General features: G+C 41.3%; 1 long non-coding RNA gene across 1 annotated transcript in view; it reads left to right on the top strand.

Moving 5' to 3' along the window:
- LOC143987377 (uncharacterized) overlaps positions 1-24,972 on the top strand; it is a 76,488-nt gene that overhangs the window by 6,281 nt on the left and 45,235 nt on the right. Inside the window, exon 2 of the long non-coding RNA XR_013276635.1 lies at positions 10,808-10,903. This is a non-coding gene — a long non-coding RNA (uncharacterized LOC143987377). The remainder of the gene's footprint in view (positions 1-10,807; positions 10,904-24,972) is intronic.

Here is a 24,972-nt window from a genome sequence, read left to right as displayed (position 1 = left end):
TCCCATTATATTCTGAACGGCATCTGACATTTCAAATCAAGCTAAAAATAAGGATGTTTGCACAGGCATCTTAAATAAGAAATACATAAAATTAAATCTGCCATCTCTAATGCCCCATACACACGGCCGGACATTCCGACCACAAAATCCATCGGATTTTTTCCAAAGGATTTTGGCCCAAACTTGTCTTGCATACACACGGTCGCACAAAATTTGTCCGAAAATCTGATAGTTCGGAACGAGGTGACGTACAAAACGTATGACGGGACTATGTAGAGGCCAGTACCCAATAGCTTTCGTCTCCAAATTTTTTCTGAGCATGCATGGCACTTTGTGCGTTGGAATTCTCTACACACGATCGGAAAAAGTCAGATCGGATTTTGTTATTGGAAAATTTTATATCCAGCTCTCAAACTTTTTCCGTTGGAAATTCCGACAGAAAAAGCCTGATAGAACCCACACAGGATTGTATTTTCCGACAACATAATCTGGTTGGACTTTTTCCGTCGGAATTTCCGACCATGTGTATGGGGCATTACACCCGAAGCTCATAGTGTCATTTTATTTACAGTGAGAAAAGCACAGGTATGCACAGAGATAGAGAAAAGGTACCCCCAAAATAAATGTGACTTTAACGGCAACAAAGTAAAGATAAAATACAATTTAGTTTATTACAAAAGAATGTACAAAAAAGAATAACAATATTCAAACCAATAAAAACATTGATGTTGATAGTAGTGATTCCCATAGATATCCAGAAGGCCAGGTATGCAGAGATTTCCCAATAGTTTTAATTTGCTAGAAGGAAATAGACTGCAAGGCAAAGCAAATAAGCTCTGAGGCAAATTCCCTTGCAAGCGCAAGTTCCCTTGTACAGTGAACAGCTTTGCCTTTAATAAATCAACCCCAATAGGTCTAGGAGCATTTAAAGTATAATTAAAGCTGAACTCCAGGAATACATTTTATTGCATAGTTACATTGGTCCTGCAAATGCCATACTCATGGGATGCTTTGGAAGTAGAGAAGTACTGCTGGGTTCATTTCCCAATCACTGATAGGTTGAAGTGGAGATCATGACACCACACCTCTCTACCTCGACCAGTCAGAGAACACCTTGCATTCACTAAGAAACATGCAGGGTGTTCTGTTTATGGTGTCCATGCTGAGCGAGGGACCTCCTTTGGTTATCAAGCAGCAGGGCAGCTGTTCGGCATTGAAACTAGAAGACAGGCGTAATCACTGTAGTAGCAGTGAGCAGTGGCAGCCTGTCCATTAGGGGCACAGGGGCGCCGCCCCCCTAATCCATGCACCCAGACCCTAATCTCCATGCAGGGCTCTGGACGCATGGATTTCTTTGAAGTGTTTTTTTTTTAAACACATGATTAGAGCCTGTGGCTCTAATTGCCTTAAAAAAAGTGTGGGGTCGGGGCGCAGAGCACTGTGCCCTGAGCCCACCCTGTTGTGCAACAAAAGCAAATTATTTTTTGCTATTGTCTACTTGTTTCTCCTTCTGGCCAATCAGGAAGCAGGTCCTTTGTCCCGATTGGCCAGGGAGTCTTAGGACTCCCTGGCCAGTCGTGTCTCAGGACACACTTCCTGTTCAGCCAGGAGAGGAAGCAATGACCCTGGAATGGCCCCCGGAGCTCTATCTATGCTGTCTACTCCTACATGTATGCCAGCTTCAACTCCTTCCTCATCCTGGTCTCCATGCTCTACAATATGCTGGTCTGTGTGGCCCTCATCAGGATACACCGACGGTTCGTGGGGAGGACCTCCCACGGCACCGACACCCGAATCTCTGACTTCAAGCGGCAGAGTAGCTTTAGGAGGATCACCGGGGCTGAGATCCAGATGGTCATCATCCTCATCGGCACCTCCGTGATGGTGCGCATCTGCTCCACCCCTCTAGAGGTGAATCCCAGGAAGTTGTGTGTGAGTTATTTTTGAACTAGAGAGCCCAGCGTGCCAGGGTAGGAGAAGGTGGCTATTAAAGATGTATAACTGGAGAGCCCAGCATGCCAGGATAGGAGAAGAAGCAGGGGGCTATTGTAGCTGAAGAACTTTTTGCCCAGCATGCTAGGGCAGGTGTGGATGTCTATTGTAGTTGCAGAACTACAGAGACCAGTATGCGGGGGAAGAGAGGATGGCTACTGCAGCTATTGAACCAAAGAGCACAGCATGCCAGGGCAGGAGAAGGGGCGGTTTGTACTGATCTCCGCCTTCATGTCCATCTCCAGGGGGGGATCACTGCCTTCCTGACCATCTCTCGCATGGGGGGGTGGCGTTGGTTCCCCTCCCCCAAATATTGAAAACCAGGTTACTTTTCCAACGCAAGCTAAGTTTATACTTGTGGTTGTAGGGGCAGTAAAGACAGACAGTTGAGACACATTCTTACCATGCCCCCAACCCGCTCCACCTTAACGGCTTGCCACCTGGCCACAGTACATTTACTGTGGCAGGGCGGCACAGGCAGGCTGGATCACATACCTGTACATGATCCGTCCTGTTCCAGGTTGGGGGCATGCATGCGTATGCCACCTGCTAATCCATGCTGTCACTGACTACAGCGGGATTTTGTCAGCGGGTCCCGGTCAATAATTTATGACCAAGACCAGCTGATCGACTGAAGCCAATCACAGCACAGAGCCCTGTGTTTCACAGGGCTCTGTACACAGAAAGCAGGGAGAAAAACGACAGACAGATCTGTTAGTAAAAGCAGCATGCATTACAAACATTATACTTGTTAGGCACACAGTTACCCCCTTTATTTCCTATATATGTAAACCCTTCTCAGCCAGTGCCAGTGCCATTAGCCCAGTGTCAGTGTACATTATCACTGATCTCTGTATTAGTGTCACAAGTGACATCAGTGTTAGTGACCCTCCCAGATAGTGTCTGTTAGCACCAGATTGCCCGCCATCCTATCACAGTCCCACTTTAAAGCTGGCCATACACCTATAGATTATCTTCAGATTTTCTATGGTTAGATGGAAAAAGTGGGAGATTCCTCCATACACACAGTTTAGCGAACATGGAGAAATCTGTTTTTCCATCTAACCATAGAAAATCTGCAGATAATCTATAGGTTTATGGCCATCTTAAGTCACTGATCACCATCATTACAATATATTGTCTTCAGCTGTGTAAATTCTGGTGTATATATACCATAGTTTGTAGACGCTATACCTTTCACACAAACCAATTAATATAAAATTGGCCTAAATGTATGAAGAAATTAGATTTTTTTTTTTATTGGATATGTATTGTAGCAGAAAATGAAAATATTGGGATTTTTTTCATTTATATAATAAAAAATGAAAAACCAAGCGTTGATCAAATACTACCAAATGAAAGCTCTACATGTGTGAAAAGAATGCTATAACTTTCATTTTCTTACAGTGTTGCATGACCGAGCAATTGCTAGTTAAAGTAGCGCAGGGCTGAATAGCAAAAAAAATGGTCTGGTCATGGAGGGGGTAAAACCTTGCAGAGGTCATGTGGTTAAAGCAGTGTTCCACCCAAAATAGTGTTAGCCAGTAATAGTTAGCCAGCAGCCAAACATACTTACTTGTCCTGGAGTCCAACAATGACGGCCCCGCAGCTGTCAGGTGCTGCCGCCGCCATTGCGGGTAAGGGAACCTGACAGTACAGGCTTACAGCTTCATGCCGGGAACCCTACTGCGCATGAGCGAGGCCCCGCTCCTCTCTCCTACTGGCCCAGCGACAGGGAGAGGAGAAGGAGCACCGCAGTGGAATCCCAGTCCGCGGCCGGACTCCCTGAAGTGTCCCCCCTCCCTCTCGAAAGGTGCCGATTGTGGCACCGGAGGTAGAGAGGAGACAAATGAGCAGAAGTTCCACTTTTGGGTGGAACTCCGCTTTAAGCTGCAAAGGCAGCTAGATGGGGTTGTTTACTTGCCATGGCCATTATGCTTTGTGGCATAGCAAGGATTATTGTCCCTGTTCCATATAGCAGGCAGTACTGCCTGCTGAACATGACCATTTCAAGTGGATGGGCCCGCTCTGTCACCACACTGCAACTGTATGCAATGCACATGGTTTCATTAGGCCAATGGGGGCTATAACAGGCAGTTAGAAGGCAGTTTTCATCACCTTCTCCTCATCTGCCAAATGCCATCTGAAAAGTGATCCACTGTGGATTGCTCTTCAAAGACCAATGCCAATGTATAGGAATGAAAATCTGTATTATACAAAACCACGCTATATATTTGTTATACATTTAAATATCAAGCCAACGGCACCTGGAAATGACAACCACAGTCTTTTCCTAGAAAACATTCTTTCTTTAAACACTATCTGGCTGTGTGATTAGCAGAAAGACGGCTGAGAAAAATAATTGCAGATTAATAATTCATAAGGTGTTACCGTATGTTTTCATTAGAACGTACATTAAAACACCAACTTATTAGAGTTTCTGATGATGCAATTCTGTCCTTGCTTGATTTGTAAAGGACCACACAGCACTGACAAGAACTGACAAGAACTAAAGCTGTGTTAAATTCAAGGACTACTGCTGTGAAAGTGAACATCTGCACAATTACTTAAAGCAACTGCCACACTCTCAGCCTTTTTATTCCATTACAAGGCAAACAGAACTCTCCGGGGACCTCAGTAACAGCAGTTGCAAACAGCCAATAGCAGGTGGAACGTCCAAGGAACAGGTGCTTCTGCTATCCATTTTTGGTGGCAGAACTTGCAAGCTTTACAAAGCTTTCACATCGCGCAATCCTGCCAATTAGTATAAAATATTTTGTTTATTGAAATGTGACGCGGAAGAGCTCAGTGGCTCTTAAAGAACACTAAAACACTGCAGTCATAAGAAAACTTTGGACATTTGAAAGAAAAAAACGTAACTTTCCGTAAAAATGTTCAATACGCAAACTATTTTGTAATTTAAAGGTGTACTTCAGGCAGGAAAAAAAATGTAATATTGTCCCCCCAGCTGATAAAGGATCTATTAATTAGAAACTAAATCGTGATACTGGGTACAACCGAATATCAGCTGCTAGCACATCAACAGATATAGATTGCTGACTTAAATCATAAAATAAGTGCTCTGCGCAAAAAACAGGAAATATATCAAAACCAAATCCATCATGTACAAAAAGCAATAAGTCAAAAGTCTAAACAACTATAATAATTCACCATCCAATATGAAGTGAATATAAGTAACTTGCAATAGATTTTCCCTTAACCACTTTAGCCCTGGAAGGATTTACCCCCTTCCTGACAAAGCCCTTTTTTTTTGCAATACGTCACTGCGTCGTTTAACTGACAATTGCGCGATCCTGCGACGCTGTATCCAGACAAAATGTATGTATTTTTTGTCCCACAAATAGAGATTTCTTTTGGTGGTATTTAATCACCTCTGCGTTTTTTATTTTGTGCACTATAATCAAAAAATAGCGCCAATTTTTGAAAAAAAGCAATATTTTTTTTTACTTTTTGCTATAATAAATATCCCCCAAAAATATATAAAAAAAAAAAGTTCTTCCTCAGTTTAGGCCGATATGTATTTTTCTACATATTTTTGGTAAACAATAAATGAAATATCGCAGTACGTGTATATTGATTGGTTTGCACAAAAGTTATTGTGTCTACAATGTAGGGGATAGATTTATGGCATTTTTATTATTATTTTATTTTATTTTTATTTTTTAATTAGTAATGGTGTCGATCTGCAATTTTTAGCGTGACTGCGACATTGCGGCAGACAGATTGGACACTTTTGACACTATTTTGGGACTATTGCCATTTATACAGCTATCAGTGCTATAAAAATGCACTGAACACTGTGTAAATGTCACTGGCAGGGAAGGGGTTAAACACTAGGGGGCGATCAAGGGGTTAAGTGTGTTCCCTGGGCGTGTTCTAACTGTAGCGGGGATGGGCTCACTACAACATGACAGAGATCACTGCTCCCGATCACTGGGAGCAGTAGATCCCTGTCATGTTGCTAGGCAGAACAGAGAAATGCCTTGTTTAAACAGGTATCTCCCCGTTCTTCCTCTCCGTGCCACGATAGCAGGCCACTGGCAGCCTTCTAGTCCACGGGACTCACGGGCACGCTCCCGCGGGACGCGTGCACCCACTAGCCACCAATGACGGAGTGACATATGGGTATGTAATTTTGCGCCCTCTTGCCACTTTGCCAACGTATATCGGCGTGAGCCATTTGGCAAGTGGTTAATGGTAATAAACTGCAGGTCTTCACACTTATGGACACCACACCACCGTGCTCCTCCACCGCATGCTCATTATTGCTTATCAGAACCGTTTGACCCTCTGTTTAAGAGAAGTCAACAGGCATTTGTATAACAAGGTTCCCCTGGAATATGGTGCACCACATATACAGTTCTCGAATAGCCTCTCTCCAAAGCTCCGAGATGTTCATGAAAATATAAATCACTTGACCCTCCCTCCTAGATTGTGAGCTCTAGCGATCAGGGCCCTATGATTCCTCCTGTATTGATTTTATTGTAACTGTACTGTCTGCTCTTGTGTTCTGAAGCACTGCACAAACTGTTGGCGCTATATTCCTGTATAATAATAATAATAATAATGAAAAGAAAGCCAAGGATGCCACACAGTGTAAAATCGTATGCATAACAATTATTAAAACAGCCAAAATACTTTAGTATATAAATAAACAATGACTATACAGACACAGGCCGGTCCTGGGAATCATATAGGCCTCTTTCAGACTCAAAGATGCGTGATGATGTCACGAACATTGGCTCAGACTGATCTGTTGCTCATTTTTCTTCTAGAGAATGAAATGAGAATATTACTTATTTGCATTTGCAGTTGCACTTTTTTTTCCACACAGCTTAATGAATGTGGTGAAGCTGTAATGATTTCCATAATCCAATCATTTCCATAATCCAATTAAGCAAAAAGCTGTTTCCTTGCGCCTGATTGGATATTCTTTACAAAGTGAAGCTTCACCACATGCAGCAAGCTCTGGGGAAATGGAGTACAACTGTACTTGCAAAGTTGACAGTCTATTTGCCTTTAATAAATCAACACCTCTGTTTAATTAACCAGTTAAAGTGGAAGTAAACCCTTCTATCGTTTTCAGTCAAGGAAGCTGCCATCTTGGCCTCTAATGATTCTTCAACTGCCATAATGCTGCACATGTGATCAGTTATGAAACCAGCCATTGGATGGTTTGAAAGTTTGGTTGAGAGCACAACCAATGTAAAAGTTAGCATTTCCGGCAATGTAAGTGTTTTTTGAAACTGTGTTTACTCCCGCTTTAAGGTCCACCCTATAGCAGTTTTACTAGTACACGGCAGCACCTCTGCGCCAGATCACATATATATATATATACGTTTTCCGGGTAGAAAACATGAACGTACACCGCCAGAAGCTCTCTCCTGCTCTGATTATACACAGCGGGAGCTGATCCGCGGGTACCATGGACTCGACATCCACCAGCACCTGCTGATTGTTCGGTACAGATCAGAACGGCTGTCTGCCTATGTAAACAAGGCATATTTTAGAATGCAAAATAATGTTTATACACAATAGCACATAAATAGTAACATGACACTAGGTATATGTTTTGCTCACTGAGTTTGTGAGATGTTTGGTTTGCAGCTGGAACACTTGCTACAGCTCTTTCTTCTGTGTAGAAGACTTTTTCCGCTTGCCGACCAGCCAGCTTCATTATACTGCAGCCGGTCAGCACATTCCCATGAGCCGTCGTAGCTGTACATCAGCCCTTTAAGCAGGGACAGCAGGCGTGCGTTCACACTGCACTGCGGGGGGGGGGTGCCGATGCGCATGGCCGGCACGAGCGATCGCGGACGCGAGAGTCAAAATAGGGACGTGTGTGTAAACACACAAATCCCTGTTCTGTAAAGAGAGGAGAGACAGGTTGTCTGATCCTACTAGCTAGGAACAACGATCTCTTCTAGTCAGTTCCATCCCCCTACAGTTAGAACACACACGAGGGACACAGTTAATCCCCGTGATCGCCCCCTAGTGTTAACACCTGCCAGGGACATTTACACAGTAATCAGTGCATTTTTATAGCACTGATTGCTGTATAAATGTCAATGGTCCCAAAAATGTGTCAAAAGTGTCCAATCTGTCCGTCATAATGTCGCAGTCCCAATAAAAAACGCAGATCACCGCCATTACTAGTAAAAAAAATAATAATAAAAATGCCATAAATCTTTCCCATAGTTTGTAGACGCTATAACTTTTGTACAAACCAATCAATATACACTTATTGCAATTTTTATTACCAAAAATATGTAGAAGAATACACATCGGCCTAAACTGAGGAAAAATTTGCTTTTTAAAAAAAAAAAAGAGGGGATATTTATTATAGCAAAAGGTACAAAATATTTTTTTTTTTTCAAAATTTACGCTCTTTTTTTGTTTATATCGCAAAAAATAAAAACTGCTGAGATGATCAAATACCACCAAAAGAAAGCTCTATTTGTGGGGAAAAAAGGACATCAAATTTGATTGGGTACAGCATTGCACGACTGCGTAACTGTCAGTTAAAGCGACACAGTGCCGTATTGCAAAAATTGGCCTGGTCATTAAGCAGCCAAATCTTTTAGGGCTGAAGTGGTTAAAGTGGAAGAAAAGGCTAACCATAGACGTGCAGAGGGGGTGTGCCTCATCACTACATGCGGTACTTATTCCCCCTACTGCCTGTGCTTGCCCCCATGTTGGCCCCCTGCCCTATAGTGCTGCTAGTTTCCCTCCTCTCCTCTCCCCCAGCTGCTGTAGGGAATATTTTAGGATGGAGAGTGGGGGAAGGGGCTAGTAAACATGTAATTTACCTGACCCTTCCTTTTCTAAATTAACACAGTGAATACATTTGCTCACTGTGTCCAATTATAAGTGAAACATAGTAACCTGTTTACTATGGTTCAGTTTGTGAATGAACAGGAAGCCACTCAACACAGAGCAATTCCCATTCATTCACTGGCCCATGCAGCTGAGGCTGCAGAGAAAGGTTTGTGTGTTTGAGCTTTGGGATGCACACCCCAATGCAATAGGCTGCGCACACCTATGAGGCTAATGCCGCGTACACACGATCGGAAATCCCACCAGCAAACATCTGATATGAGGTTTTGCTCGGAAAATGCAACCGTGTGTATGCTCCATCGGACTTTTGCTGGCGGTTTTCCTGCCAGCAAAAGATTGAGAGCAGGTTCTCTATTTTTCGGTTGGAAAAAGTTCAGATCGGAAATTCCGATCATCTGTTGCAATTCCCACGTGCAAAATTCCTACGCATGCTCAGAAACAATTCGACGCATGCTCAGAAGCATTGGACTTCATTCTCTCGGCTCATCGTAGTGTTGTATGTCACCGCGTTCTTGATGGTCAAAAGTTCAGAGAACTTTTATGTGAATGTGTGTATACGAGCCAAGCTTGAGCGGAATTACGTCGGAAAAACCATCCAAGATTTTTCGGATGGAAATTCCGCTCTTGTGTACGGGACATTACTCTAACTACTCTTCATTCCCTTCCCCCTCCTCCTACCTATCTTGCATATGCTTTATAAGAAATCTGTGTACTTACCTATTTTTAATCCAGTCTGGTCATGTGATCCAGCAGCTCTGGCTTTCCTGTGTCAGTAACAGACAGCTGCAGGAGAGAGAAGGGAGAACCGACAATGCTAAGTTCATTGGAATAATGGGGTGACATCACGGCTCCAGGAATTCACAGCCATAGTCGGGTGCTCAAAAGGGGAGCTGCAGCTGCTGAATCATGTAACTGGACCAGACTGGGTTAAAAAGGGTAAGTACACAGATTATTTTTAGGGGTATGGAAATAGGTAGAGACAGGGGGGAGCAGTAAATAGTTGGAGTAAGACTCTACTACTAGTTTAAAAAATATAAACAGAAAATCCTGAAAAATTTTTACAGTGCAATTATTTTTCAAACTTTAAAATGCAAAATAATATTTCATACAGAATGGTACATAAATGGTAACACAACACTAGGATACTAGTTGCATATTTTATGCATTGAGCTCCCAAGACTTTGGATTGCAGCTAAAACACGCGCTAAGCTCTTTTTTTTCTTTTTTTCTTTTTTTCTTTTTTTTTTTATGTTTACAGTTTTTTTTTGTTTTGTTTTTTAAATATAAGTAGAGGCTTCTTAACAATTTAACAGTGCAATTATTTTGAAAACTTTAGAATGAAAACAATGTTTCAAACGGAATAGCGCGTAAATGGTAAAGTTGGGCTTCAAGGTACATATTTTGTATATGGAGCTCCCAAGACGTTTGAACACTTGCTGAGCGCTTTATTACGTGTACAAAATAAAAAAAAATATATAGATGTAATATTCGAAAACAATTTACATTTTACGAATTGTATTATACAAAATAATTTTTTCATTGGCTAGCACATACATTTTAATCATTTTAAGCTGTTCAATAAAGCATGCTATAATAATGTATTTGCATGTATTTATTCTTCCGCTACAGCTGTTTTACCTCGACAGAATGTCACAGTTATATCACAGTCGTAGAAAATCAATATAATTATGGCCCTCTGTGATCAACATATAAAGGGAGTGTGGCTGTTGCTTTGAGTGTCTTTTTTTTTTTTTTACCGCATGTACTAAAGGTGTGGATGCTAAAAGTCTAAAGCTCTGACAGATGGTACTCAGCGTTTGACCCCTGCTGTGCCCAGCAGGCCATGGCTTACAATGTTGGACTGTCAAAAAGACTCTGCTTCCAAATGAATAACAAAGTATAGCCCGGCAGTTTAATTCAGACACAAAACTTGAAAGATTCTCTCTTTCATTTCCAGATATGTTTTATACTCTCTGCACTTATCATCATCCAAGTGATTGGGTCCAGAGGAAATTCCACACCCTTACTTCAAGACAGAATAATAACTGCAAAGGTACCGTTTTTTTTGTTTTTTGTTTTTTTTATATTATAACAATTGTATTCACGTTTTCTATTAGACATTGACTGAGATAAAATATGAAACATTTGTACAGTTAAATTTTACTTTTAAACATAATGTGAAAGGCGAGATCAGTCATTCATGTTGTAAAGCGCTATGCAAACTGTGCTTTATATAAATAAAGCGCTATATAAATCCTGTATAATAATAATATTAATACAGGCATACCCCACTTTTAAGTACACAATGGGGTTTATTTATTAAAAGTGCAAATTCAGGCTCACCTGCATTGAAACCAATCAGCTTACCAAAGATTAATTGAAAAATCTGGGGTTAGAAGCTCATTGGTTTATATGCAGAAGTGAGCCTGATTTTGCACTTTCCAGCTTTAGTAAATAAACCCCATTGTGTACTTAAAAGTGGGGTATGCCTGTAATACAAAAACTGTATTGGGTATCTATTTTTTTTTTGTTTGTTTTTTTTTTAAAACTTCTTTTATATTGAATCTATTTTCTGTTTAACACATATACAGCTACCATACTTAAAGATACAATAAGACAAGAACTTTTTTTTTTTTAAACCCAGCGAACACTTTGTCTACATATATACCAGGAGTGCTTGTCAGAGTGTAATTTGTGCATTCCTCAAAGCAGAAATTAAAGGAATCATAAGAACATTTTCCAGCCTGTCTTATAAAAGTCCTGATTATCAGCTTCCGTTGATGTGATGCTTCCATATATAGACAGATCAAACAGCTGCATTAGATGTTTTCTGGGGTTTTTCGCCTTCCTCTGGGTCAAATGTGGGTATAGGCTTGTGTATATGGGATCGTATTTTTATTTATTTTTTGGGTTGAACTAGATGGTGTCTTTTTTCAACCTGACTATGTAACTATGTATATGGAGCAAGCAAAAATCTTCTTATTTGAATGAAAACCTTACAGGGCCACTATTGTAACAAATACTGTATTCTGATACCTTTATTGGGTTCATACTGTACATGTGACTGTTGTATTTAAGCTACAAATTCCTTATTTTACATCATATCTTTTCAAGCAGACTAAGCTGTCTAGTAGGGGGGATTTTCTGGTGCACGCAGAATCTGGGGCAGCTGTGTAATAGTAACCAATCAGCTTCCTGGTTTTAGTGTCAATGTTTAATTGAGCAAGTTGAAGTTAGAAGCTTATTGGCTTACAAGCACAGCTGCACCAGATTCTGCACACTCTAGTTTTAGCAAATCAACTGCGGTGATAGTGACAGAGGTTGGGATGAAAAAAAAAAAGCGCTACCAAGCTGACTTACAATGGATAACTTTATTTTCCGTAGGTACAATCCCATTTGAGAAAAAGAAAACATTTTTTTTTACCAATGATAAAATTCCACTGGCAGTGTTACATTTTTGTATCCCCTGTCACTTTAGCTGAAAAGTTTGTAAAAGTGAAATAAAAAAAAGGAATTTGCAGAATACTATCTCTACATGTATAAACCACATACAGCTATTAAAATACAATATACTGAGCAATCATTTATTAAAAAAAAAAAATATGTTTTTTGTCAGTTTTATTTTATTAATATTTTGTATATTATTAAACACACACACACACACATATAGATAATTCCAAAACAGTAAATACGTAATAAAAAATAAACATATCATTTATAATTTAGCAAATTTTGGAAAAATAGTTTTAACACTGCACAAGGGTCTTTATGGCAGGGCCATCATTTTAAAGAAAGCAATTGGTATTACAACATTTGTGTTAAAGATTAGGCTCAGTTCACACCAGTGCACTGTGCGAGTTTGCATGTGATTCACACCACACTGCAGTGCAAATCACATGCGATGTCTGTGCAATGCATATTCAGCCCTACAGATTCAGACCAGTCGTGCAGGACCCTTTTTTGGTCAGCACCAGAATCGGATTGCTTGGGTGTTCACACCCATGCGATCCGATTCATGTCTAATCTGACAGTTCACACTGTGATACGTGAATCGATCTGGGGGTGTCATTAGCTTTGTATTGACACTCATAGCGGTTTGCATATGGCAGTGTGAACTTCCTGCGAGTTGGGTGCAATGTGGGAACCCATGCTGGATTTGCACAGATTCTCACATCGCAGCAATGTGAACTGAGCCTAACAACCTGAATACCAGCCCATATTACCAGTGGACCTTTCTGCTGCCTTCAACACAGTTGACCACCTGTTCCTCCTCGGCAAACTCCACTCCCTTGGCCTCCATGATTCTGCTTCATCCTGGTTCTCCTTCTATCTATCTCAGCACACATTCTGTGTCACTTACAACTCCATCTCCTCCACTCCTCTTCCTCTTTCTGTTCGGGTACCCTAAGGCTCCATCCTTGGCTTCCCTCCTATTCTCTCTCTATACCTCTTCCCTGGGCAAACTGATAACATTTCATGGCTTCCAATACCAACTTTACGCCGATGACACCCAGATCTATATCTCCACTCCTCAACTCACCCCCTCGATCTCCTCACGGATCACAAATTTACTGAATGACATATCAGTATGGATGTCACACCACTTTCTCAAACTCAACCTTTCCAAAACTGAGCTTTTTATATTTCATCCTTCCCAGCCCCCATCCCCCCATGATTTTATCATTAAGATCAACAGCACAACCATTGGTCCCTCCACACATGCCAGGGCACAGTGTATAATCCTTGACTATGACCTCTCCTTCAGCCCCCACATCCAATCACTGGCTAAATCTTGCCATCTTAATCTCCACATCATCTCCAGAATTTGCCCCTTCCTGACTAATGACACCACAAAGCAACTTATTCACTCCTTGGTTATTTCCCACCTTGACTACTGCAACTCTCTCCTTAATGGCCTACCCTTACGCAGTCTATCCCCTCTTCAGTCTATTATGATTGCTACAGCTAGACTCATACACCTCACTAACCGAACCATGACTACTGCACCTCTCTGCCAATCCCTTCACTGGCTTCCCCTACCTCATCATATAAAATTCAAAATACTAACCACAACATACAAGGCCATCCACAACATTGCCTCCACCTACATCATCAACCTAATCTACAGATATTGCCCAAATCGTCCCCTCCACTCCTCCCATGACCTCCTCCTCTCTAGCTCCCTTGTTACCTCCTCCCATGCTCGTATTTAGGACTTCTCCAGAGCCTTTCCCATCCTCTGGAACTCCTTGCCCTGGTATGTCCAATCAGCCCCTACCCTGTCCACCTTTAGGATATACCTGAAAACTCAGTTATTCAGGGAAGCCTATCCCACACCCACCTAACAACTGTCCCCGAGCCACCCCCACATCAAATCATTCTCTGCAGCTATTACCTTTTGTACTACTACCACCCCTCTCTTTAGAATGTAAGCTTCAAGGGCAGGGCTCCTGTCCCTTCTGTATTGAACTGTATTGTAATTGTGCTGTCCCCACTCTACATTGTAAAGCGCTGCGTAAACTGTTTGCGCTATATAAATTGTGTATAATAATAATAATACCCCTTCATTACTAGGCCATTTGCCAGTTTCCAGTGTTGAGATAGTTTTACCATCAATTGCTGTACCCAAATAAGTTTTATACAGTATATATTTTCTGGAGACAGTTAGATCTTTCTTTCAGTTTAATACTTGCTGTGCTTTTTTGTTGTTGTTGTTTTTTTTTACTATATATAGGGAAAAAAAGACCAGACAATTTTATGAAAAAAAAACTGTGTCCCTTATTTTCTGTTACAATAAAAATGGCAGTATAATGCACATGTACCCCAAATACCCCTTTTTGGAAAGTAGACACCACAGGCTGATCTAATTTTTGCCACAATTTTTGGAAATGAAGAAACATGCTTGTATTGGGGGGTAAACAGTGCACTAGATACAGCACATACAGGGGTTGATTTACTAAAACTGGAGCGTGCAAAATCTGGTGCAGCTGTGCATGGTAGCCAATCAGCTTCTAACTTTAACTTCTTCAATTAAGCTTTGATAATAAAACCTGAAAGCTGATTGGTTTCTATGCAAAGCTGCACCAGATTTTTCACTCTGCAGTTTTAGAAAATCAATGGACGTCACATACAATGGGAGGATACAAATAAAGGGGATAGATGTGTAATATAAGGGAGGTAAAGGTTAATATACAGGTCACATAGAGGGACCCTATGTAGATCAGTAGTGTAAGAGAAACAAGAAGGTGACAGGGTTAAACTTTACTTGCAGCTAATGCTGTGATTGTACTGTGTTCAGGAACTAATGAAGGATTCATTCATTTAATATGTTTCCTTTCCTTCCTCCATTGTAAGGGGAAGAGGAGGGCTCACAAGTGTAAACACATCATGTGATTGCTGCGATTGGTCCCACAATGACACAGCAACCACAATTTATAGAGTCACCCAGATTGGTTCTGTCTGTGAATGGTCGGTCTAAAGGTGGTTCAGTTCACAGACGTTAGCAAGCATAATGGCAACTGTTGCAGACCTCACCTTCTTACGACATTTGGTTGCATATACTTTAAGGCCTGATTCACATCTATGCATTTTTTAAGTGCATTTTCAGTTTTGAAGAAACACACCACAGTCCATTTAACATGGGTTCCTATGGGTCACGTACACATGTGGGCATTTTATGCAAAGGGCAAGGGACATTTTTTCTGGTTTTTGGTTCCATAAACTTCAATGGATCAAAAACGTGTATTGAAAAAAGCAAAATACACCTGGAATATGCAAACTGCAGCCTACATAGGTGTGACACAGGCCTAATAATAGACTCTATAACATCTATAACACACAATTTTCAGTTTGACATGTTTGGTGTCTATTTACTGGACACAGGGTCATCTTTTATATTTTACCAAAAATGTTGTATTATAATGTGTTTGTGTGCACTAAAATGTATTTTAGTGTATTTTTTTTCTTGGAAAAGGGTGTTTGATAAACAGCTGCCCAAATATTGTGTGACATAAATAAATTCCAACAGTCTCCATTTTATCCTGCAGGGCTTCTGCTTTCAGAAAATATATAATGCTTGAGGGTCCTAAGTAATTTTTCTACCAAAAAAAATGCTGATTTTAACTTGTATATGAAAAATTTAAAAATTGCCACAGACAGCAGGTGGTTAACTATTGAAGTAGACAAAAGGGCAAAACTTGTTTTTCTTTTTGGATAGAATGAGAAAGAGTTATAAACCCAGTCAGTTTTATTTTTTCGGGTCACAAATAGAGAGACTTCCTGTCCCATGGCCACAACAAGAAGCGAGAGGAAATCCCTCAAAAGTTGGGGAAGCCATCAGGGTCACCAGAACTAGTGTCCCCCTACTGGAAGAGTTCTTCTCTACTCCTGTTCTGGTGACTACCCAAAATGTGAGATTTTTCTTAACTGTTATTTGATAACAGTGCACAGGACTAGCAGACAGGACTAACAACCGGACAGGTGTTCTAATCTTTCTCCATACTATCCAAAACTAAAAAAAAAGTCTTGCTTTTCATTATACTTTAATTGACCCAGGACAGGTATTGACATCAGGAAAGTCAAAGAAATGTTGCAATTTGTTTTGTACATACTTGTTCTATGTTGGAGATTAAAAGCCATACTTTGAGCAACAATGACATTAGCACTCCAATTAAAGGGACTCTAAAGGCAAAAGGTTTATTTTCCTTATTCATTCTATGCATGAAGATAAAAAAACTTTAGTGTGCAGCAGCCCCCCTCAGCCCACCTAATACTTCGATGCTGTGACGTTGTTCAGGAGCCTCGGCTGTCCAGGATTCTCCTTCCTGACTGGCTGAGTCAATCAAATTCAGTGAGCCAATGAGGAGAGAGGGGGACGGAGCTGAGCTGAGTCTTTGTCTGAATGGACAGATGGAGCTGCAGCTTGGCTCGGGTGGCCCCATAGCAAGCTGCTTGCTGTGGGGGCACTTGGCAAGAGGGAGGGGCCAGGAGCACCAGCAAGAGACCCGAGAAAATGTAAATCTGGGCTGCTCTATGCAAAACCACTGCACAGAGCAGGTAAGTATAATGCCCCAAACAGACGGTTAGAAATTCCGACAGAAAAAGTCAGATCAGTTTATGTTGTTGGAAAATCCGATCGTGTGTGGGCTCTATCGAACTTTTTCCGTCTGAATTTCCGACCGAAAAAGTTTGAGAGTTGGATCTACAATTTTCCGACAACAAAATCCGATCAGACTTTTTCCGATCGTGTGTAGAGAATTTCCGAAGGACAAAGTGCCACGCATGCTCAGAATAAAATACGAGACTAAAGCAATTGGCTACTAGCCTCTTTATAGTCCTGTCATACGTGATTTACGTCACCTCGTTCTGAACGATCGGATTTTCCGACAACTTTGTACGACCGTGTGTATGCAACACAAGTTTCGTCCAAAATCCGTCAGCAAAAATCCAACGGATTTTGTGGTCGGAATGTTCGACCATGTGTTACAGGGCATAACACATACCTCCATACATTTTAAGATAGAAATGAGGGACACCTACTAGCAAATATATGTAGGCATAGGAAACACCCCCTGCCACACTCCCTTAAAGTAGAATTAACCAAAAAAAAGGTTAATTAAATCCACAGGGGCTTTTTTACTACTACTATTCCTTTATATTGTTTTTTAAAATTTACAAATGCAGCTATTTCGAATATGGATGAAGGGTTTAGCACCGTGAAACACTGTTTGAAAGATAAAAAGTGCATTTTATATACAGCTTTATAGATCAGACGAAAAATGAGGACAAATTAGGGGGAAAGAGGCACAGAGGGACTTTGCTCCAAATCAGAGGCAGTCCCTCGTAATCAGGGACAGTTTGGAGCTATGATAACATATTTGATATTTTTAAACAAAATAACAAGACTTTAATACCACTTTTTTAACTCTTTTTATTGGAAATTTTCACTGTGAAGGTACAAAACAGGGCCTTTGGGGCATACCCTGGCCAATTGGTGCACATAGCCATATGCATAACAGCATACAACTCATCGTGCATCACAAAACTAAAACATGTAGAGCAATAAGAACCCAAACAACTACAAATCCGGTAAATAAGGTACCCAGGTTTCACATGGATGATGATAGGAGACATTGTTTTCTGTGAAACTACTCTTCCCTCCCATCTGTCTGAGCTGGATGTTATGAGAATGTTTAAGATTAAGTGTGATCACTGGACTTCTGGACTAACCCCATCACTCACTTGTCTGGGGCATGGACCTTAGCACTGAACAGGGCTAGGTCATTATGGATCATCTGTCATAGACTAAGCCCTTGTACACACGGTCGGACATTTCGACAACCAAATCCGTCGGATTTTGTCCGTCGGATCTTGTCCGAAACTGTTGCATACACACGGTCGAACTAAGTTGTCGAAAATTCCGATCATTCAGAACGTGATGACATAATTTCGTTACGATGGGACTACGTTCAGGCTAGTAGTCAATAGCTTTGATGTAGGAATTTGATCTGAGCATGCGTGGCACTTGGTCCGATCAAAATTCTCTACGCATGATCAGAGTATGTCCGATAGAACCAGTTGATCGGAAAATATTTCCAACAAGTTGGAAAATTGGGTCCGACGGATATTCAGACGGAATCAGTCCGATGCATACCACACACAGTCGGATTATCCGACAACACGGTCCGATAGGACACATTCTGACTGATTCTCCGACCGTGTGTACAAGGGCTTAGAGTACGTCTAAAAGTACCAAACTTTTTCATAGTTTTGGGGGAATCTCCGGGACAGATATGTTGCTTTGTAGGGGGGTATCACTGTTTTGATTAATATTTCCCATGAATACAGGGTAGGGAGATTAGCTGACTTTTATTTTAGTACTATGGCTTTCCTCACGTAAAATAATAGCGTTTAATACGACTTTAAAATCTGTGTTAGGAAGAAAATAACACTGGGACACAATAAGCAATACATTATAAAGGGGGGCCTTTGTCAGAGAGAGGGAAATTTAATTTAGTAGTGACCCAGAAATAAGCTTTAAACCATCCAAGTTAGGAAATCAAAATAACAACCGGGAAATGAGTATTTGCAAAATTGAGGTCTACAATGGCAACCTCCAGGGTTCCCTTAGGAAAAGTTTCCTTTAAAGTAACTTTATTAATGTACAAGGACAATGCAGAATTTTCTCCTTTTCTCCTTTCATTTGTCTGGATTTAATTGGGCTAAAGTCAGATAGACCAAATGTTTTCTTTCCAGCATTTTTGCTCACAGCAGCATGTTTCATTAAGCAATGTATGTGATTTTTCTTTTGTGTGTGATAAACAGGAGAGGGAGCTATTATTTCAAAAATATTTTCTATCTGCTCAGTTTGAAAATTATGCATCGAGGGAAAATAGGCTTTTCTGCTGAGTATTAGAAATATAAAAAGAAAATGCACTAAACTAGCAAAAAATACCTGATTAATCTAATTAGGGGACTTGGCTTGGCTTGTTTTCAAATTTATAATTATTGCCACTTTTACTGAATTAACAGCTTATGAATAATTTTAACAGTGTATAGTATAGGCCAGGAACCATAGTGAAACGTAGGTGGAGGGCCTGCATGATGGGGTTTGGACAGAAAAGGCCAGCAAGATAAGGGTTAATTAAGTTAGTAAGAGCAGGGGGAGGTCAGAAAGGTGGTGTGGTCTTAAGTAAAAGGTCATTGGTGGAGGAGAGGGTGTGGTAGGGTGGTCCCTAGGGGGTTGCTATGTGGGGTGTGGGGAGCCTGAGAGCAGTTGCAGTCAGGACAGCCATCTAGGGACATTCTCCCGCCCGCCCGCCCCAATTTTAGTGCAGTTAGGGTCTGACAGGTATTTGTCTGGTTTTGTGTTGTCTTTCCTAAAGTCGTAGCAGCTGGCGGTGGTCGGAGGGTTTTTGAAGGCGGGGATGGTAAAAGGTATTCGGAGGAAGATGGGCTGGGCCCATCACTGAAACAAGTGGATCTGCCCTAAGGAGGGCAGAAGTGAGAGGTGGCTGTACCGGCTGGGTGAATTTTGCCAATTATTGTCTCTGTGCTGGCGTAATTTACGGCTAGGGGCCGGGTAAGAGGTAAAAGGGTGTGCCGGATACAGAAAATTAATGACATTGGTGCCTTCAAAAACTCTCGGCAATATATATATATATGGTTTCTGGTAATTTTGAGTTTTAATGTTTTAAAGTGTTTATGTTATGTTTGGTTAATAAAAGGCTGCTATGGCCATTTAAACCCAAATACAGGTGTCTGGTATTGTTTATTTCAGGGGGTTATGGGTAATGGGGGTTGGTTAGGCCTAAAATTGGACAATACCCCATACAAGCGTAGTACAGTGAGTTGTGTGATAAGAGCAGTAACTCATAAATAACTGGTGAGAATTCAATCTTCTTTATCAGATCAAGTGAACATTAAAGTGGAACGTCGCTCTCTCAAATAACATTGATTATTTTTAAGCCTTGTGCTGCTAGCATTAGAAAATAGATAGGAAGGTATATCATCATTACTTGTTTTAAACTTTTTTTTTTACATTTCTTCAGTTACTTTCTGGATTCCAGGCCTAGGCAAATGAAGTCATATATCCCAGGCATCTTCAGGAGGGGAGGAGTGGTTTCTCAGCAAAGCATACCCTCCTGTCTGAATGCCTGAGCTATGGACAGATGAATTCCAGGAAGTAAATGCTACACACACCATCTGACATTACTTAAGATGGCCATAACCAGAAATGCTAGGGGGGATTTTTTAAAATGATTTCTCAGCAAATAAAGCATGAATAAATAGATGGACGGGGGAGTTTGCTTTGAATATTAAAAATAAATTAAATAGTATTTTGGTTTGTGAAGCTCAGATGCAGTGTAGTTCCGCATTAACTCCATTGCTATGACTTACAGTAAACTCATGTTTAGAGAGATATGAGAAAATGTTATTGCTGACCTCCTTCTAAATATGCAATTTGAATGGCTGTCTCTGACTTCATTAAAGAGTAAGCTCAGCTTTTCCCCGAAAAATTAAAAGATGAACTAACGCCAATGATCCTTCCCAGAGCTCTAGACCAGGGATCCTCAAACTACGGCCCTCCAGCTGTTGTGAAACTACACATCCCATGAGGCATTGTAAAACTCTGACATTCACAGACATGACTAGGCATGATGGGAATTGTAGTTCCTGAACAACTGGAGGGCCGTAGTTTAAAGACCCATGCTCTAGACCCTGCTGCACATAGTGGCCATGATGCCTAATGCTGCCGGTGTAGCAGACAATACATTGTACATCACAAAACACAAAGTGCCTTACCTTGGCCCTAGGTGCCTTGCCAGGAGACTTCCACCTGCCTCCAATTTGAAAGTTCTCAAGCTTAGCAATAGTAACTTAGGCCTACTATTCAGCTGCCATAGTAACAAATTTACAAACTCTTGTGAGATTCCTGTAATGATCAACACTGAACCTTTGCCATCTACTGGTTGATACCAGGGCACATGAGACATCTGGGGTCTAAAAGACTTCTTAATAACAGCAAACAAACACTCTTGCACATTGGTGTGAAGACCAAGTGGTCTATAACTCAAGGGATAGGGTCTCTGGCCTTGCTGCCCTCCAGGATAAGGGATATCCTAATAGTCATAAAAAGATAAAAAGAAGAGGACACACCAGCCCTGTGCATTATCCAAATGCAATTTATTAGTAAAAACAAGATAAAAACTACTCACAAACATGTAAGTACTGATGTCCTCCCCTTTGCTGGAGACTGTTGATTCCAAGACTGATTGCCACAATTTGATGGCTTTTACAAGCAGTACCTCTCCACATGTTTGTGAGTAGTTTTTATTGTGTTTTTACTAATAAATTGCATTTGGATAATGCACAAGGCTGATGTGCCCTCTTTTTTTTTATCTTTTTGGAGTCTAAAAGACCCCTGATGTTTTATAAAGAGAACCTGTCACTCCAAAAAGCACCACATAGGGGTCTTTGTGTTCCTCATGTGAGGAAAAATAAAGTTTAGTGAGAACAATATAAAAAATGAAGTTACACACAATCACTTAAACCCCGTCCAAACATTTTTAGGCCCCACCCCCACATACATATGAATGTAAATATTCTTTGGGGAGCACCTATGCACTAAATTGTTGACAATACTACATTATGGCCACAGACGATCATAGGAAATGCACATATTAGGCAATTTACAGGGATTATTTGTGGGATGGTTGAGAAATTCACATATCATATGTTTCATAAATTGGCCTATTTTCGTACAATTGTGGATATTTAAAACATGGCAATTCAAGTGTATATCATATTTGGTTAAATGTAATGTCTGTGGGGGGGATTTACTAAAATTGGTGTACACAGAATCTGGTGCAGCTGTGCATGGTAGACAATGAGCTTCTAACTGTAGCTTGTTCATTTAACCACTTGCTTACTGGGCACTTAAACCCCCCTCCTGCCCAGACCAATTTTCAGCTTTCAGTGCTGATGCACTTTGAATGACAATTGCACGGCCATATAACACTGCACCCAAATTAAATTGTTATCATTTTTTTCCCACAAATAGAGCTTTCTTTTGCTAAACAAACAAAAAAGATGCAAAAAAAAAAAAAAAAAATTATGTTTAATAGTTTGTTATAAAATTTTGCAAACAGGTCATTTTTATCCTTCATTGAAATGCGCTGATGAGGCGGCACTGGTGGGCACTGATAGGCTGCACTGGTGGGCACTGATAGGCTGCACTGGTGGGCATGGATAGGCACAGTTAAGACGGCACTAATAGGCACAGATAAGGAGGCACCGATAGGCACAGATAAGGCAGTACTGATGGGCACAGATAAGGCAGCACTGATGGGAAAAGATGGGCACAGATAAGATGGCACTGATGGGTGGCATGGATGGGTGGCACAGATGGGTGGCACTAAGGGGCACTGATAGGTACCACTGATAGATGGGACTGATGGGCACTGATAGGTGGCACTGATAGGTGGCTCTGATAGTTGGCACTGCTGGGCACTGATGGGTGGCACTGATGGGCACTGATGGCCACTGGTAGATGACACTGATGGGCATGGATATGTGGCACTGGGGTGCAGCACTGTTGTTGAGGCAGATTGTGGGCACTGATAGGTGACACTGTGGGCACTGATGGGTGGCACTGTGGGTACTGATGGGTGGCACTGTGGGCACTGATGGGTGCCACTGTGGGCACTGATGGGTGGCACTATGGGCACTAATGGGTGGCACTGATGGGGGCACTTTTTTATTATTTGGGTGGCGCCGGTAATCTGCTTTTTTTTTTCTCCTCGCGCTGTCAGTGCGAGGAGGAAAAATAGCCGATTACCGGCTCTGTTGTGTCACATAATCAGCTGTCATTGGCTGACAGCTGATCATGTGGTAAGGGGTCGGGATCGACCCCGTGCTCCGATCCGTGATCAGGCGAGTCTCATAGACTCGCTTTTCACAGAGCGCGCCGCCAATAGACGTCATCCCGGCAAAGCAGGTCCGCGCTGTAGCTGTCATTCGGCTATAGCGCGGATCTCAAGTGGTTAAAGAGGAAGTAAACCCTGATGGGTTTACTTCCTCTTTCATTCCCTGCAAAGGCAAAGCATAATGGACTACTATGCATCGCATAGTAGCCCATTATGTGTCACTTACCTGACACAGGAGCCAGCGATGTCACCGCTGTCCCCTGTAGTCTGGCGCATCCATCTTTTCGGTGGGGTCTCGCAGCTCCGCCGCTGTCATTCGGCGGAGCCGCTATGACGTCACTCCCGCACATGCGCACGGGAGCCGACACGCGCGGCAGCTCCATTGTTGGAAATGCCGCACTCAGTGCGCCTGCGCGCCGCTGTCTACGGTGCATGCGCCGTAGACAGCGGTGCCTGTCTTCGGGCAAATATCTCCTAAACCGTATAGGTTTAGGAGATATTTCTTGGACCTACAGGTAAGCCTTAATCTAGGCTTACCTGTAGGTCAAAGTGGTTTGTAAGGGTTTACAACCACTTTAAGCTTTGGCAATAAAAACCTTGAAGCTGATTGGTTTCTATGCAGAGGTGCACCAGATTAATCATTTTCCAATTTTAGTAAATCTCCCCACTGTTTGACCTATTTCAAATAGCAGTACAGTAACACCTCATGCAGATAAACATTATAATGTGAGGGGTGTTGTTGAATATCTCTGACTATCACCAACAAAGGCCCCAAGCCTTGAGTCAAACAGCCCAATACAAGTAAATCTAAGATTGATATAAATTTGTTTCCCTATCTGATGTAAGGTGTACTCCTCTTGCAAACCAGAGTAGGAATGACTTGCAGTTCTAAATTTCAAGAAGAGAACACATAGCCACACCCAAACCCTTATGCCCCTCTGACATTATCACTGCAGATATAATTAACATGTCTTGGTCCTTCATGAAATGCAGACTGTAATAATGGTGTATGGTTAGTCAGTGGCCAAGTCTACATGGAAGCGGTAACACAACATCATCCCTGGTGCCTATTAAAATAATGATGCCCAGAGTTCAGCTTTACACACACATCCTAGAAAAACAAATCTACGAAGTCTACGAGCAGAAAGAAGCTTTGCATATTCTGCTAATGTACACTATGATTTGTTTACCATAGATATAGAACTTGCAAAATGTTATTGCACAAGTAAACCTATTTATTTAAAGTTTCAAAAAACAGTTGCATTCCCGGAACGTGCCGGGCATATATCTGTCACTTTGGATGTGCTCTCAACTAAACTGTCAAACCATCCAATGACTGGTGTCATAACTAATAACATGTGCAGCATCATGGTAGTTGAATATTAACCACTTCAGCCCTGGAAGGATGTACTCCCTTAATGACCAGGCCATTTTTTTGTGAATTATTTTAACCGACAATTGCATGGTTGTGCGACACTGTACTCAAATAAAATTGATCTCCTTTTTTTCCCACAAATAGAACTTTCTTTTGGTGGTATTTAATCAACGTAAATTTTGAAAAAAAAAAACAATAATTTTTACTTTCTGCTATAATATATATCCCCAAAAAATGTAAAAAAACGAATTTCTTCATAAAATTAGGCTAATATGTATTCTGCTACATATTTTTGGTAAAAAAAAAAAAACCAATAAGGGT

Source organism: Lithobates pipiens, unplaced genomic scaffold (genome assembly GCF_037356315.1).
Source record: "Lithobates pipiens isolate NorthernLeopardFrog02 unplaced genomic scaffold, aLitPip1_a1.2 Scaffold_18, whole genome shotgun sequence".
Taxonomy (NCBI): Eukaryota; Metazoa; Chordata; class Amphibia; order Anura; family Ranidae; genus Lithobates; species Lithobates pipiens.
Note: the sequence above shows the minus strand (reverse complement) of the source record. Positions and strands in the feature narration are given on the sequence as shown.